At 45.1% G+C, this 10,170-nt stretch overlaps 1 long non-coding RNA gene across 1 annotated transcript in view; it reads left to right on the top strand.

Annotated features, from left to right (window-relative positions):
• The first annotated feature begins 5,223 nt into the window (after positions 1–5,223).
• LOC149457945 (uncharacterized) overlaps positions 5,224–10,170 on the top strand; it is an 81,969-nt gene continuing 77,022 nt past the window's right edge. The window contains exon 1 of the long non-coding RNA XR_016313545.1: positions 5,224–5,295. This is a non-coding gene — a long non-coding RNA (uncharacterized LOC149457945). The remainder of the gene's footprint in view (positions 5,296–10,170) is intronic.

The raw sequence follows: 10,170 nt of genomic DNA, 5'->3' as shown, positions 1-10,170 counted from the left end.
CAGCCAGGCAGGCAGCTAGCATTTCATAACTACGAAAACAGATCCTAAAGCCTGTATTCAAATGTAGATTTGCATAAATCTATTAGTATACACACTACTGATGTAACAGGTACTTCTTTTGGACCTGTTGTGATGTTCTGCCAGCAGAGGGCAATAGTCTTTATTATTATAGGCTAGCATACTTAGCATCATACTAGTTTATACAGCTTTTTTTTTCTTTTTTTTTTATACAATATTCTGAGTAAAGATGAAGCTTGATCTCTTTTATATCATTCTAATTTGTTATTGTTGTTTTGACATAGAATGCGTTCATAGAGTATTCATGTAAAAAGATGCACTATAGTTTACAGAGGTGTAGACTACAGCAGCATGGTGTCTTACAGTTTTTAATCTGCTCTTCAAAATGTTAACATCTGATTGGCTGAAATAGGCTACTGTATTATATATTTTTTTGCTATAAAGAAGATAGGGATAGGCAAAAAAATCACCCGTTAGTACACCACTCTACAAAAAAACACTAAACAGGTAATACAGTTGTGAAATTCCTTACCGTTGAAGAGAAAAGCCTAACTGAATTTTTAGGAAGTCATCTCTGTAATTCAAAAGATAACAGCATCTGCTGTGCCTGCCAAGGAATAGGTGTAACAGCAGGGATTACATCATATCCTCTCCCTTCTCTCTGCAGTAAAAGGAAACTACAGTTCCCATAAATCTATGGAAATTGCATTGAATGTGGGCGGGTACACTAAAGCCTGTACATGTTGAATGTGTCTGAGAGTTGCTGTCCACCCACCACTGCAAGTGGGGATGAATTACATCCCTGCTTCCTGAAGAAAGAACTACAGGAGGGATGTGCCAAGGGCAGTGGCTGAGGGAAGGGGAGGCATAGCAGTCTCCGGTCTTACAAACAGGAAACCAAAGAGAATTAACAGTTTGATTTGAAAATGAATAGGCTATTTCAGAGCAACTACTAAGTGAACCAGAAGATGGATGACATATTCAGTGAAGGTAGGAAATCAGCAACAAGGACATGTAAAGAAGTTTTTGCCCAGAGTTCTGCTTTAAGTTTGTATGTATTATGCTCATTAGGGTCACTCATCCTTTTACATGACCAGTGCATGAACGATTGTGAGAAAAGGGGGTTGTATAATCTTGAACTGATATTCGTGACTTCCAATGTGAATTCTGACTTGCAATTGATTATTGATAAATTGACAGGTAAGCTAGAAACAGCTCTATCAGTTATTCTGTGCAACTCCAGAGCATCTACCAATACATTTGTTTGTCATAGTTACAGTATATATGAAGTCAAAACTTTTTTTTGGGGGGGGGATTTTAGAGCAGAGAATGGTTAAACCCCCATCAGTATGTTAAAATTTGTTTTTCCATCCCTACACCACTGGAATAATTTTCTTTAATTTCCTGTCCTGTAGACACAACAGGAAGTGGGAAGTACTCTCCAATCAGCATGAGTTTTGCTGACTGCAGAGCAATAGATTTGACTCACTGGAAGTGTGTCAAACCTCTGCAGAGTGGCCACTGCTTCCCCACAGAGACCAAGGCATCTTCTCTGCATCGTGATGGCAGAGGACAGGCTTTTCCACTCAAGGCTGTGGCTGCTTTCCTAAGAAATTGAACATTAAGGGCCAGTTGACATGTTGCCTGCATTAGCACATGTGCATTTTATGCTGTGCATTCATTTCAGTGGGAATGTTTTTGTCAGGCTTTGGGAAAGTCAGTCATGGCCTACTGGTAAAACATTAAAACTAAGCACACTCTTTGAAAATTAGACAGGGTCACTGGGGTCCCGAGACAGCAGAGTTTCCTGGTACCTCCATGACAACATATTCCATGTGTATGCCCCCATGGACACAATGTAAATATTCACCAGCACACCATGGATCTTCAACTAAATCCAAACTTTTTTTATTGAAGAAAGATCACATCACAAACAAAGAAGTACAACATTTCAGAGCCACGCAGGGTGCCATTGTCAGGCATGTGATGACTTGCCTGATGAAGGGGCCCTGCACAACTCCGAAATGCTACACTTATTTGTTTGTGATCTTCAGATTTAGCTGAAGATCCATGGTGTGCTGGTGAATAATCACATTGTGTCATGCATGCTACAGTATCCAGCTGGTGGTCGCTGCAGCACCTGGTACTTTTGAAAGCTCATTCCAGGAACGGGTACAAAGTAACTATGGACTGCCCCCATGAACAGGCACCAGCGAAGGAAAAGCATGGAAGGTAACTATTAAATTTTTGGATTTCCTGTTGCCTCCATGGCAGCATGCACATGGAATATGCTGCCATGGATAGGCACAAAGGAAAAGAAAATTTCCAAAGGTTAAAAGAGAAGTACGGGATTAAAAAACAAAACAAAAAACAATCATACTCAGCTAGGTGGATGCAGCATTTGTCCAATGCAGCATCTGTCCCCCATCACCTCTAAGACAGAGAACTTGAATGTTCAAAAATCACTGATCACTCAGCTCTCAGTTTTCATCGAGCAGATTGACAGTCACCGGCTCTCTGCTCTGCCCCTCTAGCGCTCTCTCTGGAGTGCTGGGCTGTGGAGGGGGTGGGAATGGCTGGCTCAGGCTCTCAGCAGCATGTTGAGAGACTAAGCCATCTGTCGGTCAGACATCTGGCAGGATCCCTCCAGAGTCTGGATCAGCTCAGTGGGCTTTAGCTTTAGCTTGTATGGGTCACAGGAGTGCAGAACTAACTGTACAAAAGTATGCCTAAAAGAACTTTGGCAGTACTTCTCCTTTAAGTATTAAATTTTCTGTTGTATTTTAGTAATCAGGTGAACTTAACCTTCAGTGTGAACAAGCCCGCCTTAGGGGCCTTACCCTTTCACACAGGGCGAACCTGTCAGCGGATCCACTTGCCCAGTGGGGGATCTGCCTGCTGATCCCCGCTGAGCAAGTGGATGATAGGTCCATGTCTTGTGCAGTGCAAACATGGACACAGCCCGCTGTCTTCTATGGTCTGCCAGATGGAAACGGACTGCCTGTCCATTTCTATCCAACTGTCATCCGATCCGCCAGACGGATGGGGAAACAGATACCCATTCGTCTGTTTTTAGTGGACAGGATTGGATCAGATACAGGCGGGTGTAAATGGACACATGTCCGTTTACACCCACTGCTCTATAGAGAGCAATTACGTGTCCGATTGGGTCTGCTTGAAAATTGGACAGGTGGACCACATCGGTCCACTCATGTGAAAGGGGCCTAAAACATAAGCACTTGTATGAATCTGCTGACTTCTACTGTCTGTATTTGTACATAGCTGTTTGTTAATTACCACAGAGTTGGTTGGTTATAGACAGGTATTTCCTTCCCATATAGCTGGGTTCGAAACCCTAGAGGAAGGAAATGAAGAGAGAGATGCTGTAGATTGGACATGAGATCATATGTTCTGTCCATGGAAAAGCTAATGCTGAACCCAAGTCAGAAGCTGGGGTTATTAGGCAAGTGCTTCTATGTTTAATAGTTTAATATTGTTGTTTATAGCTTCTGGGTATACATAATATCTAAAGACTGGTGACAGAAGTATATCTGTTCCCTTGTTATCTCACATGCACAATGCTAGATAGCTAAATCTGTGGTACAGTGTGCGTGTCTAGTGGTCACCTTGCTATATGTTAGTAAGTGAGCCTGTTTATTGCAATAGAGTTTATATACATTTCCTATATTTTAGTTAACTGTGTCCTGTTCTGAACCTGTTCTGGGATTCTATAACTAGTTTTAGCTTAGAGCTCAATAACCAGCCTAGGCTAGAGCCAGGTTAGGTATCCGACAGCCACTTGATAGAGGTCTGGTTGCATGACAGATTAGAAACTGCTATTGAATAAGACACACATTAGGTAGGTGACTCTGAGTTCTAGTGCCACACTACAGTTTCTATGTGTGAGAAGCTTCATTCCAGGCTGGTTGGACAACAGTTGGAGGATCTCCCCATCACTGCTGATCTTGTTTTGAGGTCTCCGACACAAAGATGAGCACAACATCATGTTCATCCTCCATCATCCCTGCAAATGAACCTTGCTGCAACATTCATCTGGAGGTACAGCTATAAATAACTATATATACGTATGTGTACACAAATTCACCAGGACTTTTGTTGGGCTCTTTCTAATAATACCTGTTTGTACATTGGATGTATGTACTATTATTAGTCTTTTCTCCATACTGGTGTGTGCCTATATATACTCCAAAGACATGCTGGTAGGTTAATTGGATCCTGTCGAAATTGTCCTTAGTATGTGTATGTATGAATGTAAATTAGGGAGCTTAGATTGTACACTCCTTGAGGGTTAGGGATTGATGTGAATGTGCAATATATATGTAAAACGCTGCGTAAATTGATGGCGCTATATAAGGACCTGAAATAAATAAATAAAATAATACATATGGTTAATGTGATATGCTGGTTGCAGTAGTTCCTCTGTTTCCAAATACTTTGATTAGATTACTGGTTAAAGTGAAACTTCACCCTAAAGGGGAAGTTTTGCTTTTTGCTCTCCTCCTCCCCTCCTTTTCTGTTTTTGGCACTTGCCAGTGTCCACAGCAATTTCTTCCTCCCCTCCCGCAACCTTCTGGGACATGTCGCAGGTCCCAGAATGCTGCGGAACCATTCACAAAATCGCAGCGCAGTTGGCAGCCGGCTGTGAAGCCTCAAGAAATCACAGACCACAGCCTACAGTAAATATGTCGGACCCAAACACTGGTGAAGAACCTGTGTGAAGACGGCACCGGACCCCTGGACAGGTAAGTGACCTTTTATTCAAAGTCACCAGCTACAGTATTTGTAGCTGGTGACTTACAATTTCATTTCTTTTATTTCATTTCTTACAATTTCAATTTCATTTCTCTGGATGGGAATCCATTCTGTTGACAGAGCCCCTGTCCTGGGTGGAGGCAATGCCAACTTTATTATCACACCTATTCTTCCGCTTAGCAAAGGTTCCGCTTCTCTCCTTTACCTACAGGTTTAGGGCAATATCCAGTTTGGGGGGGCCATTAGCCATAACCCCCCTAAAAGAGGACTGCACATTGAATACAGTGAGAAATATTCATACAAGTTTTATTTCACACTGGTATTTCATTCATGCACTGAGCAGCACACAGCTCCCTTCCATTACTGCCCTCTTCCACAATGGCGCCCACGGGCAGTGGAAGTGTCTCAGCTGCCGACGTCACTTCCGTTGTGTGATGAGCCCGGCCCTGCAGTGTGTTAGTCGGGGATCAGCCTGTCCATGGTTGCACGGCGGAGGAATCCCGGGTAAGTTGGTGACAGCTGAGCTGTGTGTGATGGGGGCAGGGCGGGGTGTAGAGGACAGAGCCCGGGCGGGCAGTGTGTACAATGATCCATACTGGCACCTTTATGTCATCCACAATCACAGCGATCCCTTGTATGCACGGCGAGGAGCCGGGAGAGGGACCTGACAGCCTGTGCTCTGGGGCAGCCTCCCTCCTCCTCCTATGATTGATGAGATCTGCAGAGGGATGGTGTGTGATCCCCTCCCCTGTACACCTGTCACCTCCATCCCCTGGATCTGCATTGTGCCAGCGTTCCTTTGTAGAGATCGTCCTCTGTGTACATGTGTGCCAGGTGCTGCATTCCCCTCCATGGAGGCTCATCCCTCCCATGTCACACTCACAGGACGGTCCTTCTATCATCATCATCGCCTCCTTTGTACTGATGATGCAGCTCTTCCCTATAGGATGTACAGATCACTCTGCTGATGACCTTCCTAGAACAGATCAGTGCTGTATAGAAGGCGATCATGTGCCTGCACTGCTCCTGCATGGTGTATGCCTACATCTGCTTCTAGTTGCGGATTATCGGTGATCACCTCCTGTGTACAGGACAGATGTTGTCCCCGCGTCGCTCCATTGTCCTGATCCATAGTCATCAGTGGAAGTGCATTATATGGAACAGAACCTCCCCAGAGAGATGTATCTTTGTAATAATAAAATATAATATGGAATTTTTTATGCGAGGATTAGGAAGGCATAAAGGCGGGTTCACACCAGATGCATTTTAAAGCGTATCTGCCAATCCTGCTGCTGGCTTTCACCCAATGAATTAAAGTGTTACTAAACCGAGGACCGTGCATTCACTATATCTGGTCTTCCACAGTACACTCAACATGGAAGTGCAATTATTTTTAGTAAATATAAACTGCTAAACACCTTTTCTCATCAGCAGTTAGAGCAGTCTTGTGACTTATATCATTGTCCAGCTGAGCACTGGTTAAAACTTGTAGGAGGAGTTTTCATTTTCCTCTGACTATCCTATGAGGCTGCATGACCCCTGACCCTCTATCTGGACAGTGCTGATCACATTCACTCTTCCAAGAAAAAAAAACCTCTAGCAATACACACCAAACTGAGCATGTGCAGCTTGCCTCTGTTCTATCAGCAGATGGATTGGAGACAGTAGAAGGGGAGGATCAGAGAAGACCTGATCAAACAGCCTTTTCATATAATGCAATAGTAAAATGCAACCCCTTAGGTACTACAGTGAGTATAACAAGCATGCTTTACTGCATATACAGACTGATTCTATTGTTGCAGGTTTATTAACACTTTAAATTCATATTAACAACTCGGCCCCCAGCTACATCACTAACCTAGTCTCAAAATACCAATCAAATCATTCTCTTCATTCCTCTGAAGACCTGCTGCTCTCAAGATTCCTTGTCACACCTCCCGTGCTTGCCTCTAGGACTTTTCCCAAGCCTCTCTTTTCCTATGGCGCTTCCTACCCCAATCTGTCCAACTGTCTCTTACTCTGCCAATTTATAGATAATCCCTGAAAGCCCTTCTCTTCAGAGCAACAGTACCTTATTTCTACCTCAAATCCCTCTCTTCAGAGAACAACTGTATTATCACTTTCTCCATCAGCTCATCCCCGCCACAATTGTATTGTAATTGTATTGTACTGTCTGCCCTCATGTTGTAAAGCGCTGCGCAAACTGTTGGCGCTATAGAAATCCTAAGTGGCCAGCAGACAAAAAGAGCAAAGTGCGCAGACTAAGTGTAGTGGGTGTGCAAACATTTAATACAGGAAGACAACTCACAAAGTAAGATACATTGTGCTTATCATGGTTCTTAAAAGGAGTCCCAGCTGGAGAGGACACAAAGGAAACTCACATTGGATACATTGGATGTTGTCTGGATGGCACCTGCAATAGCTAAGATAGCTTCCTGTCCTGAAGCTGCCTGGTCTCTGGCTACAGACAGCAAGGGGGCGCCAATCTAAGTGCACCAAAGTAGAGAGGTGGACAGAGCACACGATAATTGGCAACTCCCAGTGTGCGGGTGATCTCATGCATTATAGTGATTGGTGCATCTGCAGCTGGGAGGAGACATCCAGGATCCCAAGATGGAGCTGCTGCAAGAATGGAGTGTGGTAGAAGCTATCTATCTTAGCTATTGCAGGTGCCACCCAGACCATGTCCAGTGTATCCATTGTGCGGTCACCTCGGTGGCCTCCCCAATCTCTCACCCAGACCATGTCCAGTGTATCCATTGTGACGGTCACCTCGGTGGCCTCCCCAGTCTCTCACCCGGACCATGTCCAGTGTATCCATTGTGACGGTCACCTCGGTGGCCTCCCCAATCTTTCACCCAGACCATGTCCAGTGTATCCATTGTGATGGTCACCTCCCCAATCTCTCACCCAGACCATGTCCAGTGTATCCATTGTGACGGTCACCTCAGTGGCCTCCCCAATCTCTCACCCAGACCATGTCCAGTGTATCCAAAGTGACGGTCACCTTGGTGGCCTCCCCAGTCAGTGAGAGACTGGCCTCCCCACTTAGTGAGAGACTGGCCTCCTCAGTCTCTCACCCAGACCATGTCCAGTGTATCCATTGTGACGGTCACCTTGGTGGCCTCCCCAATCTCTCACCCAGGCCATGTCCAGTGTATCCATTGTGACGGTCACCTCGGTGGCCTCCCCAATCTCTCACCCAGACCATGTCCAGTGTATCCATAGTGACGGTCACCTTGGTGGCCTCCCCAGTCAGTGAGAGACTGGCCTCCCCACTTAGTGAGAGACTGGCCTCCTCAGTCTCTCACCCAGACCATGTCCAGTGTATCCATTGTGACGGTCACCTCGGTGGCCTCCCCACTTAGTGAGAGACTGGCCTCCTCAGTCTCTCACCCAGACCATGTCCAGTGTATCCATTGTGACGGTCACCTCGGTGGCCTCCCCAGTCAGTGAGAGACTGGCCTCCCCACTTAGTGAGAGACTGGCCTCCTCAGTCTCTCACCCAGACCATGTCCAGTGTATCCATTGTGACGGTCACCTCGGTGGCCTCCCCAGTCTCTCACCCGGACCATGTCCAGTGTATCCATTGTGACGGTCACCTCTGTGGCCTCCCCAATCTCTCACCCAGACCATGTCCAGTTTATCCATTGTGACGGTCACCTCGGTGGCCTCCCCAGTCTCTCACCCGGACCACGTCCAGTGTATCCATTGTGACGGTCACCTCTGTGGCCTCCCTAATCTCTCACCCAGACCATGTCCAGTTTATCCATTGTGACGGTCACCTCGGTGGCCTCCCCAGTCTCTCACCCGGACCATGTCCAGTGTATCCATTGTGACGGTCACCTCGGTGGCCTCCCCGGTCAGTGAGAGACTGGCCTCCTCAGTCTCTCACCCAGACCATGTCCAGTGTATTGGCATTTTTCATACTAAATAGATGCGGAACAATAATCTGGAATGCATGTACAGCAATTGCCACGTGTTCCAATGGCTGCAGTGTGTTCATTTCCAGTGCTTTCTAAAAGAAGTCAAGCAAGCTGTATTTTGTTTCAGCTGGAATGCGTCATGTGAATGCACATAAACCATTGTCCTAAGATTTTTTTTTTTAAGTGTCAAAATAAACAAAGAGGAAAAAAATAAATAGGACTGGAATGCACTGAAAACGCATACAAAATGCATCTAAACCTGCAAAGTATTGCACCCGTGACCAGCGAATGACCGATGCAGTGTCAGGCCCCTGCACACTCCCCCTATAGATTTCTGCCCATACCTTTGTATGGTCTTTCAGTTTGAAGGCTGGAGGGAGTGTGAATGGACTATCAGCTTATCAGCGCACTCTTATTCCATCAAGAATGACAAGTCCGTCTGCCGTGGTGACAGATGCGACTTGTAGTTTATTTATCCACAGATCTCTGTGAATGAATGAGGCTGCTGTGCAGAGCTCTGCCAGGTTTAAAATGTGGCAGTGGCTATGGGGGAGAGGAATCTCTGCCTGCTGTCACAGGGAGGGGGGGGGGACTCTGCAGTTTGTATATACAGTACCCTATTATGGGAGATGGGGTCAGAGTGTGCTTTATAGGAGCAGGTGTAAGGGTGTGCTATAACTGGTCCAAATCTTTGTGCCAGGATCCATCTTTCATTCATAACGGACAAGGGATCTGGTTGCTAATATGCCATCATTTCATTGGATTTTATGAGTTGGCCTCTATTACTGTGTAGGGTGCCAAGTGGATGTCCTGATTTGAACTGTCTAATGATGGCGTGATCAGACATTAGGGCATGCTTGGTGCGTATACCCGCTGTAATAAAGCAGTAGTAAAGTCCAGTATAGTTTTTTCTCTTTTAGGCCGTAGTAAAGTCCAGTATAGTTTTTTTCTCTTTTAGGTGGTAGTAAAGTCCAGTATAGTTTCTTTCTCTTTTAGGCCGTAGTAAAGTCCGGTATAGTTTCTTCTCTTTTAGGCCGTAGTAAAGTCCAGTATAGTTTTTTTCTCTTTTAGGCGGTAGTAAAGTCCAGTATAGTTTTTTCTCTTTTAGGTGGTAGTAAAGTCCGGTATAGTTTTTTTTTCTCTTTTAGGCGGTAGTAAAGGCCGGTATAGTTTCTTTCTCTTTTAGGCCGTAGTAAAGTCCAGTATAGTTTCTTTCTCTTTTAGGCCGTAGTAAAGTCCGGTATAGTTTCTTCTCTTTTACGCAGTAGTAAAGTCCAGTATAGTTTTTTTCTCTTTTAGGCCGTAGTAAAGTCCAGTATAGTTTTTTCTCTTTTACGCAGTAGTAAAGTCCGGTATAGTTTCTTCTCTTTTAGGCCGTAGTAAAGTCCGGTATAGTTTCTTCTCTTTTAGACGATAGTAAAGTCCAGTATAGTTTCTTCTCTTTTACGCAGTA

This window comes from Staurois parvus, unplaced genomic scaffold (genome assembly GCF_062004578.1).
Source record: "Staurois parvus isolate SC_StPar_1 unplaced genomic scaffold, SC_StPar_1.0 ptg000299l, whole genome shotgun sequence".
Taxonomy (NCBI): Eukaryota; Metazoa; Chordata; class Amphibia; order Anura; family Ranidae; genus Staurois; species Staurois parvus.
The sequence above is the reverse complement of the archived record's forward strand: the minus strand, read 5'-3'. Positions and strand labels throughout refer to the sequence as shown.